Below are 20,274 nucleotides of genomic sequence, written 5' to 3' on the forward strand. Positions count from 1 at the left end.
GAGCCAGAGACAGAGGGACGGAGACCGAGGCACCGAGAAGTAGTTCAGGAAGAGAGAGAAGAGATTCAGAGACTTAAAAGGAGAAAAAGAACAGGAGGCGGCCATTCCCAGAGACCGATAAACAGACGGACCCAAGGAGGTGGAGGATAGAGCCCTCTTCCCGGTCTGGCAGGAGTCTCCCCTCACTTTGAATGGGGCCAAAGAGGTCCAGCCCACTAGGCCTCTGGGGAAGGGTGTCCCTGCGCTACTGGAGAATCTCCCCAAGGGCTCAGCTGGGAAACACCTGTCCTTCAACAAGAGGATTTACTGCAAACTTCAAGTCTGGCTTGTTAGAAAGTAGAAGACTGTCTACTTCCCAGGTATGGAGCCCAGGCCCCTGAGGCAGGAAGGTGAGTTCAGGCTTGTCCTTTTTAAAAACACAGGCCTATGAACAACCGGCTGTAGGTTGTTGAAAAAAATCAACAACCACACCAACCCAGCCTATTTAGAGAAACTGAGGAAAGGAAGACTTCCTGAGAGGAAGGCAAAAGTCAAGAGAGGTGGCTTGGGGCTTGTTTCCAGGGGGCCCATGCCTCAAGATACCCCTTTCCTTTTAAATAAACACTCCCCAAAGAAGCAGTACCCACAGTATGCGAATGAATTCAATCAGATTGTTTTCACCTAGCAACTAGCACGGGGCTGGCTATTCCAAGCAAGAAACCTTTGGACTGTGGTGAGGGGAAGGAGTTATTTTCTTACTTTTGGAATCCTGGGAGGGAGGCCTGGGGACTTAAGGCAGTGGTGGGGGGGGGGGGTAGGGTTGGTGGGACCAAGATCAGGGAAGTGTATCTGGACAAATTTAGGCCTTTTAAAGTTTTGACTGTGGCTGACTGGCTTACAGCCCAGGAGAGAAGGAGGAAACTCCCTTTTTCTGCTTCCTCTCTTTCCCCTCTCCAGTAGGGAAAGGTTTGCTCCCTGCCAGGAGCCAAGCTCTGGGACCGGTGCACATTGGATCACTTTGGATCTATTTCTGGTCTATTTCAGATTCAACAGGTCTTCAGGGAGGGACTGTCTCTATCAGGCAAGATGAAGGTGCACATTCTATTGATCAAGTCTCATTACAGTCTATTTGCTTCGGTCATGTCTGTTATTTCCACTTGAAGAGACCTCCTTGGAAGCAGGGAACTCATCTCAGTTTCCCTCCTGTGGAGTATAGCCCCAAACCACAGGATATACTCATGTTGGGTGAAAAATGAATGAATGAACCTCCTTATTCAACAAATATTTATTGAATACCTACCATGTGTCAGGCATTGTTCTTGGCACTGGGAAAACAGCAGTAAACAAAACCAAGGTCCTGCCCTCATGGAGTTTACGTTCCATAGAGGGGGTTAGACAATAAACAAAGAAGCAAATACAATAAGTCAGATCGTGGTAAGTATTATGGGGAATGCTATGAACCACCAACTCTTCAAGATGAGTATTATCTCTTTTATAGATATAGTAAGAAATTATTTTATAGATGTAAGAAAGCCAAATTTCAGAGGCTAAGTGACTTGGTCAAGATGGAAAAGCTGGATTTGAGTTGCTTTTATGGGTTAGCCTGGAAACCTGGAGAAAATCTTGTCTGGGCTCCAGGCAGGTGGACAAAGGCCCGCTCAAGGCAAGGCCATGTGCGAAATAGGTGGTGGTTTGTAAACACTGAGCAGAAACAGGCGAGAGCTCTATTCCCTTGCCAGTTCACTCCTCTTCACCCACCCAATCCAGCTTCTACAACCTTACCCAGCAGTTGTTTGAACCTAAATTTGTCTCCTTCCTGCCTCTTATCTTAGAGGAACTAAATAAAGCAGAGATAAACCTAAGTGTTTTACTGAGAAGCTACTATGTGCCAGGCACCTCACCACACCGATGTCATTTAAGACTCGCAACTCTGTGAAGTTAATAGAAACACCTCCAAGTTTTAAGTAAGTACGAAAATTAAATGAGTGTTCATTGCAGTATTATTCGTAATGGCCAAAAAGTGGGAGCAACTCACCTGTTCATCATCTGATGAATGGACAAACAAAATGTGGTGTATCCATACAACAGAATATTATTCATGCTACAACATGGAAGAACCTAGAAAACATGATGCTAAGTGAAAGAAGTCGGGCACAAAAGGCCACTTATCAAATGACTGCATCCATACGAACCATCCAGGATAGGCAAATCCATAAAGGCAGAAAGCAGATAATGGTTGCCAGAGGTTGGAGGAGGAAAGTTTGGAAGTGGCTGCGAGTGGATACGAAGTTTCCACTTGAAGTGATGAAAATATTCTGGAATTAGTGGCAATGGTTGCACAACTATGTGAATATATTAAAAACCACTCAATTGTATGATTTAAAGGGGTTATCATAGTATATGAGTTATATTCATTTTAAAAAGAAAAAACAAAAACCGAGACTTGGTCAGATGAACAAACTTGCCCAAAGTCCCACAGACAGAAGAAGATTGATCTGGTTCCCCAAATCTGAATTGTTTTCCCTGTATGAGGCTGAGAAGTATGGAGAGGGGTGCTTCTGCTTCCTTTGAGGCTGGACTGCAGTGCCTTGATCCTTTTCATGATTAACTACAGTTCTGTCTGCTGCAATTAAAACCCTCTTATCTTTAGGACAACTTACCTTTGCCACCCTCTCTGGCCCATGCAGGAACCTCCTGAGTGTTCCTAACACTCTCCCCGTTCCTCCCTCCTTCCTCCTCTGGCTGAATCTTTCCAACACGTATGTCTTTCTGACCTTTCCTATTCCACCATTTAGACATCTATCTTACTCACCTCTTGGACTCCTCAGATGTGGCACCAGTTGGCCAGAGTCCCTGGCGGGAGACCTCACCAGCCGAAGGTTGGCAGAGGTCACAGCTGCCTAGTGGCCTCTTCAGACTGTCAGGAGGCTCTTCTCATCAAAATCCTGCAACCCAGGGACATCTTGACTTTCCCCGGCCCTTACAGGTGTTTGCCTCACTGATCTTTTCCATACCCCCCTTCAGCCCCCCCCTCCCACCTATCAGAATCAACTTTTATCCCAATGCAGTTCTGAGTGCTGGCCTTCCCCAAGATGGGGTTCTCTGTGTCCAACTTGTTTTCCAATAGGGTGGTTGTTTCCACCTTTGTTTTCCAATAGGGTAGTTGCTGAGGGCCAGGGTACCCTTTCAGTCCCTTCTTTTCCTAGGAAGTTGAGACAAGAGGGTCAGGAGTTGCTGGGTTCTGGCCCCCACCCCTCCCAGAAGCAGTGTCACCTGAGGTCAGAAAGTTTTCGGAAGGGGGTGGGGAGGAGACATGCAGCTTCAGTGCAGGGCCCCAGTGGCGGCCCTGTTAGGAAAGAGGAGGAGAGAAACCAATTTGACTATAAATTGTATACACACACACACACACACACACACACACACACACACACACACACACAAGGAAAGAGGAGGAGAGGGAGAGAGAGTAGGAGCACACAGCGATGTCCCGGCACCTTCAGTCACAGTTATTATCTCGTGTCATCCTCCAATAACCCTGTGATGTGGCTCTTGTTATCTCCATTTCACAGATGAGAAGGCCGAGGCACTGAAAGCTGGGAAGGGACACAGACTGGACTCAAATGCTGTTTTTCTGACTCCATTCATTACAAGCTGATTTCTCAACACCAAACTCGGTAGCTGTGGCCCTCGCTTTGCAGGAGTATCTTGCATGTGTCTAGGTGAGTTCCGGCCCTAAAGCCACCTGGTAACCACCCCCCCAAGCACCTTCCGCTCCCCTCTCCCCCGCCTCCCCTCTCCCCTGCCTCCCCTCTCCCCTGCCTGCAGAATGAAGAAGTGCCTCCAATTAAAAGAGAAGCAGCTGGGGCTGGGGCTGGGGCTGGGGGAGGAGGAAAGGGAGGGCTCAGCCCGAGAGGGCGGCCCCTTTGGATCCCACACGGCTCCCTCCCCCCTCTGGGAGAGACCCCTGGGCCAGGGGTTGTACTTTAGCTTAGGGGTGTGTGTGTGATAACTTAATTACTTTGTGTTTGTGGGACTGTGTGTCCATGAGGGGAAAGCCAGATGTGAAAGTGTGCGTGACAGTGGGGGCATGATAGCCTGGGCATGTCTCTGAGGAATACTTTTTAAAATCTACCCAACAAATATGCATTGAACGTCTATTATGCACCCGTGTTAGGCTGCTGGCATTCGACTGCAAGCCAAATGCATGTGTGTGAGGGGACTAGGGGACAGGAGGGGAGTCCAGGTCATTTTTACAACTGTATTTGCCTGCGATGCCAGTGAGTGTGTTTTTTGTAACAGATAAGAGTGTGTCCCTAACTGTTCCTGTATAACGGGCACATATGATGGGGTGAGAGCATCCGTCAGCTACTGTGTGAAAGTGAGGCTGTGCTAATGGTGTGTGTGTGTATGCATGCTCGTGAGTGTGTGTATCTGTGGGAGAGAGGTCTTATTTTCTAGTGTAGTTGTCTGGGAAATGGCCATATGCGGGCCTGTGGGTGTGGAACGGAGGAGACAAGATATCACAACCACAGACAGGTTGAAGACAGAGAAAGATAGATCTTTCCTGCTAGAAAACATACCTCAGCTGTCACCTGGGTTAGGAGCCAGCTCCTTACCCCAAAGCCTGCTTGAACAACGGGGTCTTAAGTCTAGGCCCTGCCCTGTAGGGTTCCCCTTCTTGGCCTCTATACAAAGGCAGATGTTGGCCCATCACCTCTGGGCATGGAGATAGGACCTCAGGCCTCTCTCTGACCAACTCTCCCCCAAAGGAAGCCCAGAGACCCTCGGGTCCCACCATCCAGACCCATGCCCGTGGCAGAGCAGATCTTTGATGCCAGTCTTCTCTCAGAATGCCAGGATGGGGAAAGGGTTGGGCAGGGTGTGGGCTGAGGTTCGGGGCAGAATAGCGCTCTGTGACCCTGCCATCCGTTGACAGCTCCTGAAGGGCTCCCTGGGCACCAAGTTTAGCTTCCCACCACTGGACCCAGTAGAGCACCCCAGCCTGGGACCCAGGACCACAGGTACACCCCAGCATGCCGACCCTCGGCCTCCGTCCTTGGCCCTGCCCAGCCGACAAGTGGGTCCATGCTGATCCGAGGAATTTCGGAGGCAGAGGGTCATAGCCAGTCCTTGGGTGTGCTGAATGTGGTGTGGGGGAGGAAGAGGGAGCCGGGGAGTGCCAGCTTGCTGAATGGAGGGCCTGGGGGGGCCACCACCACCTCCTAGAAACCTACTCTCTGCACCCCAGGGCAGGGAGCAGGGGGGGGACAGGGTGGGGTCTGGCAGGCTCTTCAGGATCGGTGGGCCAGACCTCTGGGTGTGCGGTTCTGTGGCTCCAGCCACTCAGTCAAGCTGAAAATGAGGGGGGCTTTCCAGCTGGGCCACGAACCTGTAAGCGGTCAGATCTAACCAGATTTCTGGCCTCAGTTCAGGTCCTCAGCCCTCCTGGGGCATACATTTGGGCCGCAGAGGAAGGGCAGGTGGAGACCTCCCAGCTCCGGAAACCCGGCCCCCTAGAGGGGTTCAGTCCTGGGCTTTGGCGGGGAGGGTCTTGTGGTCACCCATAGGAGCTTGGGCCACCTTGGCTTGGACACGTCTGGACATTTCCGCGGGCGCTCAGGGCACGTCGGAAGCTGCAGGTGCTCCCTGAGCCGCAGCCACACTGTGCTGCGAACGGAAAACCTGGCCAGGGACGACCGCGACCGCCGTTCCCGCTGAGAAGCCCTGGCCGCGGCACCTCTGAGCACCTCTGCCCGCACCTCTACCTCCGCGCTGCGGCTGCGCCCAGTGGGCGCCGCAAGTGTCCTCCGCGTAAATGAGTTGAGCTGGAGTTGGGGTTTGAAATGAACTGGCCAAGCTCCTCCTCCATCAGAAAACCCCGCTGCGGGAGGCAGGGGAACGGATTCCGCCTGGGAGACCCAGCTGCTGTCGAGGAAATGTGTTCCACGCTCTGTCCCGACTGCATATGGCCCCCGCATATACACGAATGGTCCCTGGCAGACACAACCAACACCCGAGGCCTTCCAGATTCAGCGTTGGAGCAGATCCAGCACCCTCTCTCTCAGGCTCGCGCTCACAGGTCCACACTCACCCTTGCACACACACACACACACACACACACACACACACACTCCTGTGTGCAATTCTGGCAGCTGCTCGCAAGGCCTCCTTCACGCCTCCACACACAAGTACACACGGATGTTACAAACACCTCCTTCCACCCAGACCCCAGGCTCAGATAAAAACCACCTCCCTCCCTTCGGGCGCGCACGCTGCCGGCCACCTCGGGCCCACAAGCAGCCACACAGCTTCCCAACTTTTCTGGGGAGGCCAAAGGCAGGGAGGGAGGGGGCGGGGGAGCCGCAGGTGCCAGGAGTTGGGGTGGGGGTGGCTAAGGGGGAGGGACTGTATCCATATGTATGGGTTCCGCGCACAAAGAGCAGCTGCCCTAAGTTGAGCCCCGCGGGCCCAGAGTTGCTCCGAGGCTGCAGCGGCCCCGCTAATTGAATTAGACCGGCCAGGCCCTGCCACCCGCGCGCCACCCGCGTCCGCTCTGCCACACGTCCCTGGCCGCCGCAGGCGCTGGTTGGGTGCCGAGGGACGGGTTGAGGGAAGGAGGCACCGCCGCCTGAGCCCCTGCCCGAGGCGTCCTCTCCCCCCGGAAATAATCCCATTGTTCTGCGGGCTGCGTGTGGCACTGGGCGGCAGGGATCCCCAACTGGACTGCGACGACGCTGTGATTAATGGGACAGCGGGGAGGGAGCGGACGCGGAGGGGGGGGGCGAAGCCCTCCGCCCAGCCCACCCGTCTCCCTGGTTCTCAGCTGCCTTCTCACTCCCTGGTTTGAGGGCCCCTTCCCCACTGGAGTCTGGGGTCTGGGAAAGTGAGCGCAGAACCGGGAGGCAGGCCAACGGGGCCACCGGAAATTAGACCAGTTGGATGTCAGTGAGGGAGGCAAGGCTGTGTGGGCAGGCACGGCTGCATGGGTGTGTAAGGGCATTGAGAGCTGTGAATCCCTCTGCACTGAATGGGGTGCTGGGGGGCGGTGTATGCATGTGGCTGAAGTGTAGAGTGTGGGGTTGTGAGATATGAAAGGGGTGTGCTCCTGCCTCTGGGGGCCATCCCAGCCCCAAGGCCAGGGAGCTGCGCTGAGCCTCTGGCACTTCCCGGGGTCCCCAGGAAGTGCTTAGCTGGGCACCTGCCTTCTCTCATAATGGATTTCCAGAAGCAGCCTCACCCGAGACCCCAGCCCCATCCCCACCACCAGCAACTGATGGGGTGGCTCCTGATCGAGGCCTCCACCTCCCTGCCCCCACCTTTCTGGATAATGCCTTCCGAACATAGGCATCCTTTCGTTCAGCTCTTCTCCCACTCAACGTCCTCCGCACCTCCGCTGATCGGGTCTTTTGAGGTCTGGCTCATAGCGCCCTAACCACAGAAAGCTTCCCCACATGTGGCTGGGGAAGAACTCCACTGCCCAAGATGGCCCTCAAATCCCTGAGGTAGGAAGCACGTCTGCATGTCTGTCCCGCTCTAAACTGCAAGTGCCTGGAGGCGCACCAGAGTCCCAGCTTGTCCCCCAGCACTCATACATGCCCACAGGCGCTCTCAGTACCAGTGAGTCCTCCTTGTTGGTGAGCTCCGCCCAAGAGCTGTGGAGACCGTGGGCACACGGCCATGCTTCTGAGGTCACGGCGAAGTTCACCTCCTTGCCTCCTTCACCCAGAAGCAGGACACATGGTACTGGCCCCAAGTGGGTGTCGGGTGGGGGTGCCCTAGGGACCGAGCCATGGATTCCTAGGAGGGTGGAAGAGGACCCGCACCTCAGGGAACCGAGGGCTGCAGCAGGCTTTGGCCACCCAGTGGTCAGCACTGATACTGAGACCCTGCCCCGGCAAGGACCTCTGGCCCTCAGGCTTCCTGCCTGATGTGGCCCTCCACCTGCCCACTGAGCTCTGCCAAGCCACCCAGGTTATGCAGTCAAGGCAAGGTCCCCTAGAAATCCAACGAGGGTGGGAGCGGGCCAAAGCTGGGGCTTCAAGCCCACCGGAAGGGCTCAGTGCATCTGGCAGGGACCAGGACCCTCTGGAGGAGTAACACCAAGGACAGCGGTGTGGCTGGCGTCTCCACCCACACCCCTTTGCTCTGATACTCAAGGCTCTGGAGAGGCGGTGGGGGTGGGGGCTCTGGGCCGGGCTGGGCATCCTGGTGGGTCACCCTGAGAGCGCTAGGCGCCAGCACTGCCCACCCTCTCAGGCCCAGGGCCAGGCCTCCGCGGCCCTTACTGTATTTCCCGGGACTTTTACTGCAGCGCCAAGATGAGCAGTGACATCCCCTCTCCCCTTTCATAAATATTGCATCTTTGCAATGCAATTACAGGAGACGGAGCGGCATGAGCATTTACTAAATAAGATTATGGGGTAATGCTAATGCAGTTTATGTCTGCGCTCTGACACTAGACAAACTCCCTATTAATAACCTCTCAATGAGGCGCGAGGCTCAGAAAGCAGAGCCTGGGGCTGCCCAGGGCTGTGCACTAGCTTGGCATGGTCACAGCATGGCCACTCCATGCTGGAGGGGTGGGGGCTCCCGTGGCTCCCACCCTCCTCTCTGGGCCTCTTGGCTTGGAGTTCCTTTCACACTCCTTAGGAGGCAACCTTACTTACCCTCCACCCTCACGCCCGGAGTCTTACTGCCACCCCAGCTTCCTCCACTTCCCTTCTTTTTCCTGGCTGGCACCTCACCCCTCTCTTTGGAATTCACCCTGCTGGAGAGGCCCAATCCCCCACCCCCACCCCCTCACACCCTCACAAAGGACATGCAAGGCACATTCTTCTCTGGCTTAGAAACCACTCGCCATTGCCTATAGGAAAATCCAAGCCCTTTATCCCACCATTCATGGCCTTCAACTTGCGGCTTCATTGGTAGTACCCTCCCCCAATCCCCAGCTACCATTCACCATTTTGTATCAGTTGAGACAAATTCTCTCATACCTTTCCACTGACCGCCATCTCCTCAGTGCAATGCCCTGGCAACATCCATTTCTCTCCTATCCCAATCACAGACACACACACACACACACACACACACACACACACACACACACATCCTACTCCTACTATATGTTGGGTTCTGTGCTGGGCGTGCAGCCTGCTTAAGATTCTCTCTCTCCCTCTCCCTCTGCCCCTCCCTTGCTTACACATGCACATGTTCTCTCTCTCTCTTTCTAAAAAAAAATAAAATCAAAATCATACACATACACATGTTCTCTCCTTCTAAAAAAAATAATAAAATAAAAATCAAAAATAAATGTGTATCAGAACAGATCGATTAACTTCTCTGGCCCTTACTTTTTTTGTTTATAAAACGGACCCAACGGACTCTGTCTTCTATTTCAGCAAGCTGTTGTCGGAATCTTATTTCATTGGCTGTAGCTCTGCTTTACCATCTTTCTTACTGTAGTAAAATTTGTGTAAAATGTTTGTCAGCCCTACTTGTCTGGGAGCTGTTGAAACTCAATGCTGTCGGCCCTGCTCAGTTACCCGAACCAGCCGATGAGCGCCTGGGACTAGGAGAAACCCTTCTCCTTGCCTCCTCAGTTTTCCTCCTCTTGGGGCCTCTTTAAGGTCCCATTGAGAGGATAGGGCTAAAGCAGTAGAGACAAGTTCTGGAAAAATAGAACATCAGTGCAGCAGGAAAATGTAGGCAGGATTTCAAGGTCAAGGGAGCCAGTCCCCTGCCTCAGGCCCCGGTGCTGGCTGGTCATTAATGCAGCCCTGGGTTCTTTCTGGCCTTCAAATAAAAAGATATGTCATGCCCAAGGGCCTCAGTAATGAGGAACCAGGGAGGGGCTGGGTAGCCTGCAGGTTCAGCAAAACCTTCCCCACCTCAGAGGCCTCCCCCTCCTTCCTCCCTCCTCCTCTGTCTCTCTGAAGTCAGCGAAACCTTTCAGCAGCTTCGGGAAGAAGGTTCCTTTGCCTTTGGAGCAGGGAGAGGGATGAAGGGTACCGGCACGGCCTAAAGAGGCCTCCTGGAGCCTCGCTCCTCTGCCCCCACCTCTGTACCAAGGACAAACTATCTTTACCTAGAGAGGCCAACCTGTGGGGAAAGGCTGGGGCCCAGGGCCTGGAGGATGGGAGCGGGGCAGTGCCTTACCATACTTTCCAGTCCCTCACCCCTGAGAACTGGGGCTAGCGCATACTTACCACTAACTCTAACCTGCCATTCCTGCCCTGGGCTACAAATGACTTTGCTGAGTGCCGCAAACCTGTCTGAATCTGTCTGGGGCATTTCGGACTTACCGCAACATCCCTTTGCTTATTTACGAAGCATTAGGCTTGACTTTTTTTTTTTCTGTTTTCCCTTTCTCGCTTACCTGTCCTGTCCAGTCTCCCTGCTGAGTGTTTTCTTAGTGCTCTTGGTCTGGGAAACTTCCTAACCAGCCCCTTTACCCAACTCGTAGGTTGTGTGCGCACAAACGCACATGCAAACTGAGAGGTGCGTGCAGACCTTTACTCTCAAAAACACACGAACAAAGTCCTGAGCGTAACATTAACCCCCCTCCCCCATGAAGTCCCGGATCCACCTGTGCAGACAGACATGCACCTGCGCTGTCCCCACTGAAATGCCGTCTCCCACTGTCTCCCGTGCAGAGAAGTATATAGCCACATAGGTTAGCATGTTCATGCAAACACAAATACTCAACCAATCAACATGCCAAGCACAGTTTCTGAAGTTGGTGCTGCCATTGACTCTTCCAGAGTTTGCCGGGGATCAAACTCTGGAAGATTTGATATCTATTTCATTTTTTATTTTGTTAAGTTTATTTTTGAGAGAGAGAGAGAGAGAGCTTGAGTGAGCGAGGGGCAGAGAGAGAGGGAGAGAGAAAGAATCCCATGCAGGCTCCCAAGTGTCAGTGCAGAGCCCAAAGTGGGACTCAAGCTCACCCTCACCCGATAAGGGGCTCGGACTCACAAACCATGAGATCATGACCTGAGCCGAAGGTGGATGCTTAACCAACTGAGCCACCCAGGTGCCCAGGAAGTGCCTTCTTTTATCCTGGGTGGGAACTCGGTATATTTAGGATAATAGATGCTCAAGGGTATCTGGGGCTTGTAGAATTGTATGGCGGGATTGGTAAAAACCACTCCCCACAAGGTACCTGAGCTATGAGTCATTCCGGAGGACCTGAAAAAGTAGGAGGAGCACACATCTGAACAGAGGGATGCGGTCTACTCATTGGAATCCGAACCTGTCCATCATGTGCACTCTGTAAATTAGGTGCCGATCCTGAGGCAGGAAGTAGGAAGGAACCCTGTGGGCGGGCTCCACAGGGCGTGGACTTTGAAACAGGAAAGGAAGGAGCTATCTGGGCCTCTCTCAGGGAGTGGCCCTCAGTTCCAAGAAGCACAAGGTAAAGCTAGCACTTATCTTGGGGGTGACTACTTAGGCCCTGGTGAAGCCAGGCCTCACCGTGGCCAGGAAAAGCAGTGGAGTTGTACCAAGAGGGTTTGTTTCCACCTCAGCGTACGTGAAGAAAGCCACTCGTGGCAAAGAAAAATGGACTAGGGTAAAAGGTGGGGGCTTCAGGAGGCTGGGGAGGAGGGAAGTATAATGGAAAGACCAAAGACGTTGATGTTGGAACAGGATTCAAATTGTCCCCGTGCTCCACTAGCCGTGTGGTTTCGGGCAACATGTTTAGCCTCTCTGATCCTCAGGTTACTCCTCTATAAAATGAAGATATGCCACCTACTTTGTTTGATTGTGGTGAAGAATAAAATAGATAAAAATACCTAAAAGTGCTCAGCCCAATGGCTGGCACATGGCAGGATCCAACGGATGGGGGCTGTATGTGAGAAGAAAGTAATTAGAAGGCCAATGTAAGAAAGTCTGAAACGCAGGACCAGAAGGTTTAGGGCCTTCCTTTCCTGAAGGGGATTTGGGCTGCTGGGGCCAAGGCAGGACCCAGAAAAAGAAGGGTGGCTTCAAGTTGAAGTGCCTGTACCTGGTCAAGTGAGCAGCGCACAGTGGTTAATAATCCAATGCCAGACGGCCCGAGTTCAAGTTCTTCTAGCTATAAGACCTACAGCAAATTTCTTTATGGCTTGATTTCTTTATAAAACGAGCATCATAATAATAACAGGATCTAGCAGGGTGCCTGGGTGGCTCAGGTGGTTAAGCGTCTGACTCTCGATTTCTGTTCGGGCCACATCTCGGTTTTGTGAGATCGAGCCCCACATGGGGCTCTGCACTGACAGTGAGAAGCCTTGCTTGGGATTCTCTCTCTCCCTCCCTCTCTGCCCCTCCCTCTGTTCACATATGCGTGTGTGCCTGCTCTCTCTCAAAACAAATAAATAAACGTTTAAAATAATAACAACAATAACAATAACACCTATCTTGTGAACTTGATCTGAGAAGTAAATGAGTTATTATTTGTAAAGTGCTTAGAATAGTACCTGACACAGAATAAATGGCCTACGAATGTATGCTCAGTCAATAGAAACAAACCAGGCTCACATGCTGACGGGGAACCTGGTCCCGGGGACTCAGTGGGGCAGCCACACACCAGAGGCAGCCTGCCTCTTTGGCTGCATGATCAGTGATCTTCAGAACCCTGTGCTTTCGAACTCCTGTTTTTGTCCTCCCGTGGCTGTGGTTTGTTTACTTTAGGAACAGGTTACCCTTTCAAGTTTTCAAGGTGCTTGAGGGTTTGTTAAGGGAAGAGTAGACATTTCTTTATATGTTGCTGGTGGTGCTGTAAATTAATCCCGTCCTCCTCGAGTGATGTAACAAAAACCATGATACTGTTCATATCCTTTGATCAGATAATCCCACTTTTGGGACCATATCCCAGGGAAATAAAAAAAGCAATTTGTACAAAGATGTTCATAGGAGCACCATTCATAACAGCTCAACCTTGGAAGCAACCCAACACTAGGGTAATGGTTAAGCCAGCTAGAAAGCTGCTTCACAAAGGAATAGCACACAGCCATTAAACTGCTAACAAGGGCACAGGTAAGGAGTGGGACGTGCCGTATTCCTAGGGGAAGATGCCAAACAGTGTAAAAACGTCAGAACTCCCTAAGAAAATGTACAGGCTCAATGTCCTACTAATCAAAAATCAAAGCAGACATTTTCTTATATTAAAAGAAAGAAAGATTCCGACATTCACATGAAAGAGTAATAGGTGGACATATCAAATGTTTCTTTTTTTTGTTATTTTTTAGTGTTTATTTATGTTTGAGAGACAGAGACAGAGCGTGCGCGGGGGAGGGGCAGAGAGAAGAGGGAGACACAGACTCTGAAGCAGCCTCCAGACTCTGAGCTGTCGGCACAGAGCCTGATGCGGGGCTCGAACCCATGAACCGTGAGATCATGACCTGAGTCGAAGTCAGACGCTCAACCCACTGAGCCCCCCGGGCGCCCCATGAATACCTTCTGATCTGACTCCTGAACCTGGCCCTGCTGAACTTCCCTGCCTCCAAACCAGACTGACACACCTGCTACCAGCTCCCTAGAGGCCAGACTGCCTGGGTTCCAATTTCAGTTCTCCACTTAAAAACTGGGCGATCTTGGACCAGTAGCTTAACCTCTCTAGATCTCAGTTTTCTTATCTGGAAGGTGGAATAAGAGTAGTACTTATATAGAGAATTATTGCCATGATTTAATCAGTCAACTTACGGAAACCCAGAGAACAGTGTCTGGCCTAGAGTAACATCTCAGTAAAAGTTGGTCATTCTTTGGGTTGGGTTTGGGGGAACTCTAAAGGGAGGAGGCAGAAACCTGTTTAATTTCTCTGATGCTTATGTCTTCCGGGTCTCTGGTTGGTTTTGAAGCCTAGGGCACCTGGCTTTCTCCTTCATCTCAGCTGACGAAGCAAGAGAGTCTTAGCCAAGAGGGGGCCCTCGGTGCAGACCAAGAATCCAGTGCTGACACACAGGGCTCAGCTGCCTCAGATTCTTCCAGCCTCCGTGCCCTCCCTACCCCAGCCGGGGAGTTTAGCCCTGCCCTGCCCCCAGGGACCAAGACCAAGTCAAGTCTCTGTCATGGATTTGGGGAAAATGGGCTTTGTGCTTAGGGGATAAAGAAGGGCCAGGTTCTGAGCGCTTGGCTGCAGGCGATGTCTCGCTGACCAGAGGCAACTCCCCCAGCCGAGGACTGGCCCCCATGCCGGCTCTGTCCTCCTTTTGCTCAGCTTCCTCCAGAGATCACTCTCTCCAACTGAAGACTGGAGCTCCCGCCAGAAGTTTCCAGGCTTGCAGGAAAATGGGGTGCTTTTCTTGAACTGTCTCTGTGTATTTGTCTTGCTAAGTCAGGCCCAGATGGGGTGATAGGGCTGGGAGGTGGAGTGGGTCTATTTTCTGTCATCTTTCCCTATATGTCCCTCACACACAAACCTGGGAGTATCCTCATCTTGTGAAAATTTTGTTCATTGCTCTGTTTGACTACACTTGATCTTAGCCAAAAGGCCAAGAAGCAATGTTTATTGCTCTGTTTTCTTGTTATCGTCACTTTTGTTGTAATTAGCCAAGGTAAGACTTCCCAGAATCGACTTAGTGGCCACTTAGTGGCCCCTAGGAGGAGCAAAGGAAGTGAACACTGGGTCTGTACAGGATAGAGAGACATGAGGGCAGGGATCTTTGAGAGCCAGATTGAAAAACACTTTCTTCTTCTAGGGACTAGACCAGGTGAACCTTTAGTAGCCAAGGTGGCTACAGAATGAAGTGAGTGTCAGCCCTAGGGAAGGGGGGTTGCCCAAAGGGTCAACTGCAAAGAGTAAACAAGGAGGGGTCCTGGAAAGGGCTGAGGATCCTTCCTGACTCCCCAGTGAGACCAGCCCCACGTATGTGCTCAAAGAATTTTGAACCCACACAGAGTCGGGAGGTTGACTACCAAGAAACCTTCCTGCCTTCATCTAGCCATGCGTGTATTCACTTATCTATCCATGTAGCCCACTTCGTTGAGCTTTGTTCTAAGCCAGGCACCGTGCCTGCTATGTGAGAGCTAGGCAGGCCCCTTGGGAAAGGGATTGGGGGGCCTGGGGGGCAGGCCCAGCAAGTCCCTTACTTCTGTCAAAGCCAGAACCAACCACTTAACCTTTCTGGGATTCCAGTGACTCTGTAGTTTGTCTGTGTTTGTTTGTTTTGTTTGTTTTTTGTTTTTGCTAACCCCTGTTTGCCTGTAGTTCCTGGTGATTAGAAAAACAAGCAGGGCAAAGCCTTAAACATGAGAAAGGGGACCTGTGCTTGTTTCAGAGCCCAGGAGCGGAAGAGGCCTGGAGAGGTGCCAGGAGAGAAGAGTCCAGGGAGGGAGAGCCTGAAGTCCGAGCCTTCTTCCCCATCCCACCCTCCCCAGTGTCCCCCACCCCACCTCCTTCCATAGCCCCGTTTCCTCTCTCTACACCCCTTTAAACATCCCCTGGCATCGCACAGTTTCTCAAGTCCCCTCTCCCTCCCCCTCTGGAGTCTGGCTTTGAGCCTTGGGTGCTGGAGGACTTGGGCTGGGCCTGAGCACCCCCCCCCCCCCATGATCATTCGTCCTGGGATGAGCCCTGGCCTCCAGGGGTCAAAGGTGGCAGCTTTATTTACTCCCGGTCAAGCTCTCACTGCTCGGGTGCTTTCATCATTTTGTTATAATGGAAACAGCCCGATGGCCACAGGCGCCTTGGGAGACCGTCAGCCACCTCCCTTCTCCCCCCAGCCTCCAGAAACACAGACACTTGTATCCCTCCAATAAGGGCTCGGATTTCTCAGCAAAGTACAGCTTTGCTCTTACGACAGTTTTCAGCTGTCGGCGTGATCACATTCCTCTGTCTGTTTAGAGCCTGTGCCAGAGAGGCTGGGGGGCTGGCCCGCGTGTGAGAGTGGGCATGAGTGTGCGAAATGGGTACGGTGCGCGAGTCTGAGAGTGCGTGGTGTGAGTGTGTGTTTGTGTGTGAGAACTTGCACGAGTGTGTGGACGCGTGAGGTTCTGGGTGTATTTTGTGTACACGTGTGTGTGTGTGTGCGTGTGTGTGACAGTCACGTAGGTGAGCCTAACGGGAATGCGCATATGTGCGTGAGAGCCCGGGCATGTCCGTGCTGTGCGTGTGCATACTCGTAGCAGAACCTTATTCACATAAGCCGGCCCGTGTGCAAGCTCTTACAAGTGTGTGTGCATCTCCACGTGCAAATATCGTTTAAGGATGTGTCTGCACAACATGGATAGATCTCAGAACTATAATGTTGGGCAACAGAAGACAGACAAAGAAGGTAACATACTCTGTGATTCCATTCATATAAAGTGTAAAAACAGGAAAATCCATCTTTGGCGTAAGAAGTCAGAACAGAGTATTGTGCCTGGAAAGGGGGCCGAGGGTATTCCTGGGTACTAATGATATTGTACTTTTTAAAAATTCATTAAAAAATTTTTTTTTAATGTTTATTTATTTTTGAGACAGAGAGAGACAGAGCATGAACGGGCGAGGGTCAGAGAGAGAGAGGGAGACACAGAATCCGAAACAGGCTCCAGGCTCTGAGTGGTCAGCACAGAGCACAACATGGGGCTCGAACTCACGAACCGCGAGATCATGACCTGAGCCGAAGTCGGATGCTTAACTGACTGAGCCACCCAGGTGCCCCTTTAAATTCATTTTTGAGAGAGACAGAGATAGCGTGAGTCAGGGAGAGGCAGAGAGAGGGAGAGAGAGAGAGAATCCCAAGCTGGCTCCACGCTATCAGCCCAGAGTCCGACGCTGGGCTCAAGCTCACGAAACCACGAGATCATGACCTGAGCCGAAACCAAGAGCGGGATGCTTAACCGATTGAGCCACCCACGTGCCCCAATAATATTCTACTTTTTGATCGGGATGCTGTTTACATGTATACATGTATGCGTCCACTTTGTGGAAATTCACTGACCCCTATACTCATATATAATGAGAAATCATAAAGTACCTGTATAATTTTACTGGCTGAATATGTTATAATTCAGTGAAACATTGGTCCAAGAATATCTAACCTGAAGACCGTCCCCTGCACACCCCCCTGCGTCCCTCCCACATGCCTGCGTTGCTCACCTTCTCCAACTGGCCCCTCTGCCTGCTTTCCCTCCTCAAACACCCCCGCCCACCGGCACACACACTGTCTGGGTGTGTAATAGGCCTATGTCTCTGGGTTGCCGAGATGCCTGCTCGGATCCCAGCTCACCTCTGGGCTTCTCCCCACAGCCCTCCTTTTCGCTCCCATCTCACCTCTTGGTCTCTCCCCGAACTCAGTGACTCCCTTGGAAGGCAGTGTCCCTGAAGGCAGAGTGAAGGTGGCAGAAGATTTGGCTTCACCCTCCGGGAGACCCCAAGCTGACGTTCTGGGTCTGGACAGGCCTCCAGCGTGCGCACCAGTGTGGAAGGTCAGCCACTCTCCTGCAGGACAAACGACACATGGGAGGGAGTGGGTGACTGCAAGGCATTAGTTAAGGACGGCCTTTTATGAAGGAAAAACCGTGAAGGTCTCTCTTTGAAGACCCCAAAGGTGAGCCTTGGCTGCACTATTTAGGCTCCCAGAATCTGGCTCGTTAATCTGTAAAGGGAGAGAAAGCGCTCTGGTTTCCAGCACCGTCCCTGTGATTATCTGTGCCTGAGTGTCTCTTTGTGTACAGGACTGTGTGCACATGCCCGCAGGTGAGGCGTGTGACTGTGGGTATGCTTGTGCCTGTGTCACCAGATGGGGTCCTGTATGATTTCATAGGGAGTGTGCTCCTGTTCCATGCAGGAGGCAGGATAAGCATATCGCATTCCAAATCACTTTGCCCCGTGATTCCCACAAACACTTCCCTGCCACATGTCTCAATTTGGGGTTCAGAACTTCTGATAGAAATCAGAGCCGGACATAGGGTCTACACTGGGAAGGGGGTTATGGCTCCAGAGAAGAGGGGGAGCCTGGCTCGACTCTCTCATCTTTCTCCAGGTTGGGTTTATTCACTCCCTCCCAAGCTGGCGCCTGGCATGGCACCCTGAGAAACCTGGCCCTGTCAGCTCAGTCCCTGGCCCAGGGCCCTCCCCCAAGTCAGAGCTCCTCCCACCCTCTCCCAAACCTGCTCAACCCGCCTGGCAGGCCAGCGTCTCCCAGAGGTGCCTCTGGTGCCCCCTGGGAGGGGGGGAACAGGCATCCCACCGTCATCAGGAGAGGCAGCAAGAGTAGCAGCAATGGGGTAGGTGGGAAGGCAGGCTGACCCCTTCGGAAGGGGTTGGGGAAATTAGGCTGCCAGAAATTGCCTCGATCCTTCTGACCTGAGCTCGCTGCGCCCCCTCCCCCATGGTCCCTGGTCCCTCTTTCCTGCCGGCCAGAATTTTCCCGCTCTTCACCGCCCACCCTCAAGGGATCGGTCCTCCCTCCTGGCTCAGCTAACATCCAATCTGAATGACCCAGGGTGGCAAATGGGGCATTGGCCTGGAATGTCCTAGAAGCACAGAAAGCATGAGAGCTAGATGTGAGTCATCCCATCCCTCTCCAGGACCCCCTTGAGGACAGGCCTGGGCTCTGGATCTCAGGATCAGCAAGCACCCTAGATCCCTGCACTAGGTGTATACAAACAGACCGGAAGGGGAGACCTACCCAGCCGTCTCCCCTTCCTTGATGGAAGACAGGCTGAGACGGTGGCTCTTCTTTTAAGGAACAATTTGTTGAACACTTACTATGTGCCAGGGGCTGTTCAAAGAGTTTTATAGAACTCGGCTCATTTTAACCTTCGTAGCAATCCTATAGAGCAGGTACATTTCTTATCCCCCTTTTAAAGATAGGAAGACTGAGGCACGGAGAGGTCACATAACTTGGTCAAGATCGTATCTCCAGTAAACAGAGGATTTAAGATTCAAACTCAGGCAACAGGGCTGCGAAGCCTGTGCTGTTAACCATCCCCTTATAACATTTGCATAATTACCCTTAAGTATATATACACCTCCTCATACTTAGGCCATCTCACATACATAATTGTGCATAGAAACATATCATTACCCAGACGCTAATCACACCTAACATCTATACAGCAATTTATTTACAAATCGCTTTTACACCTAGATACAATGCCCACTGAAAGAGGGATTGTTGCCCTCTTAACCGTTAACAGACGTCAATTAAGGCTGCCACTTACTGACTCAACTTACCACTAACTGGCTCGGTTATTTGGCTGGAAGCGGTTTATCCTCTCTTTCTTTCTTTCTTTCTTTTTTTTTAAAAAAAATTTTTTTAACGTTTATTTACTTTTGGGACAGAGAGAGACAGAGCATGAACGGGGGAGGGGCAGAGAGAGAGGGAGACACAGAATCGGAAGTAGGCTCCAGGCTCTGAGCCATCAGCCCAGAGCTCGACGCGGGGCTCGAAATCACGGACCGCGAGATCGTGACCTGAGCCGAAGTCGGACGCTTAACCGACTGAACCACCCAGGCGCCCCTCTTTTTTTTTAAATGAAAGTAAAATAGGCTCAGTAGGAAAATTAAAACAGGGCAACGGGAATAACGTGAAAAGTAGAAGTTCCCCCCCCCCCCTTTCCTCCAGTTATTTCCGTTTCCAGAGGTAACTGCTGCTGACAGTTTCTTTGTAACCCTTCTGGAAATGGTCAGTGCACATGTAAGTAAATAGTATTGAGATTCTATTTGGCTTCAAATCCTTGCAATGTCTCACTTGCGAAGAAGCCCTGATTCTCCTCCTTTTACAGATGAAACTTAAAAGCAGGTGGCTCTCCAAAGTCACTCAGGTGTTGAGTGGAGAAGTTTGCTGCCCATCCAAGTTTTCCTGGTCTGGAACCTGGTCCAGGTCTGGTGTCGTCACTGGTTCCTGGTTCCTGGTCTGGTGTCGTCATCGTCATCTTCTTTTCTCCTCCTCCTCCTCCTCCTCCTTCTTCTTTCTTCTTCTTTCTTCTTCTTCTCCTCCTTCTTCTTCTTTCTTCTTCTTCTCCTTCTCCTCCTCCTCCTTCCTTTTCTTTTTTTTTTAATGTTTATTTATTTTTGAGAAAGAGAGAGTGTGCATGCAGGAGAAAGGCAGAGAAAGAGGGGGCCAGAGGATCCAAAGTAGGCTCTGGGCTGACAGCAGACAGCCCAACGTGGGGCTTGATCTCATGAATGACACCATCATGACCTGAGCCAAAGTCAGATGTTTATCCGACTGAGGCACCCAGACGCCCTGGAACCTGTGTCTTCTACACCCTCTGCCCCAGGGTGCCTTGCCTCCTCCATCTCACGCTGGCACCGCGATGGGCCAGCTGAGGTGAGAGCCCCCTCATTCCCATGGGCAGGCCGGGACTCTGCTGCTCTGTGCTTTTAGG

At 52.0% G+C, this 20,274-nt stretch overlaps 1 long non-coding RNA gene across 3 annotated transcripts; it reads left to right on the forward strand.

Moving 5' to 3' along the window:
• The first annotated feature begins 13 nt into the window (after nt 1-13).
• On the forward strand, nt 14-18,108 carry LOC132685004 (uncharacterized). Of its 3 annotated transcripts, none has more exons than XR_009612903.3 (3): nt 14-389; nt 3,549-3,698; nt 17,234-18,108. It is a non-coding gene; the product is annotated as an uncharacterized LOC132685004 (long non-coding RNA). The 3 variants fall into 3 exon arrangements; XR_009612901.3 differs by lacking the exon at nt 17,234-18,108 and adding an exon at nt 4,916-5,176; XR_009612902.3 differs by lacking the exon at nt 17,234-18,108 and adding an exon at nt 4,916-5,176 and having other exon boundaries at nt 14-359.
• The last annotated feature ends 2,166 nt before the right edge of the window (nt 18,109-20,274 follow it).

This window comes from Panthera onca, chromosome D2, assembly GCF_046562875.1.
Source record: "Panthera onca isolate mPanOnc1 chromosome D2, mPanOnc1 haplotype 2, whole genome shotgun sequence".
Taxonomy (NCBI): Eukaryota; Metazoa; Chordata; class Mammalia; order Carnivora; family Felidae; genus Panthera; species Panthera onca.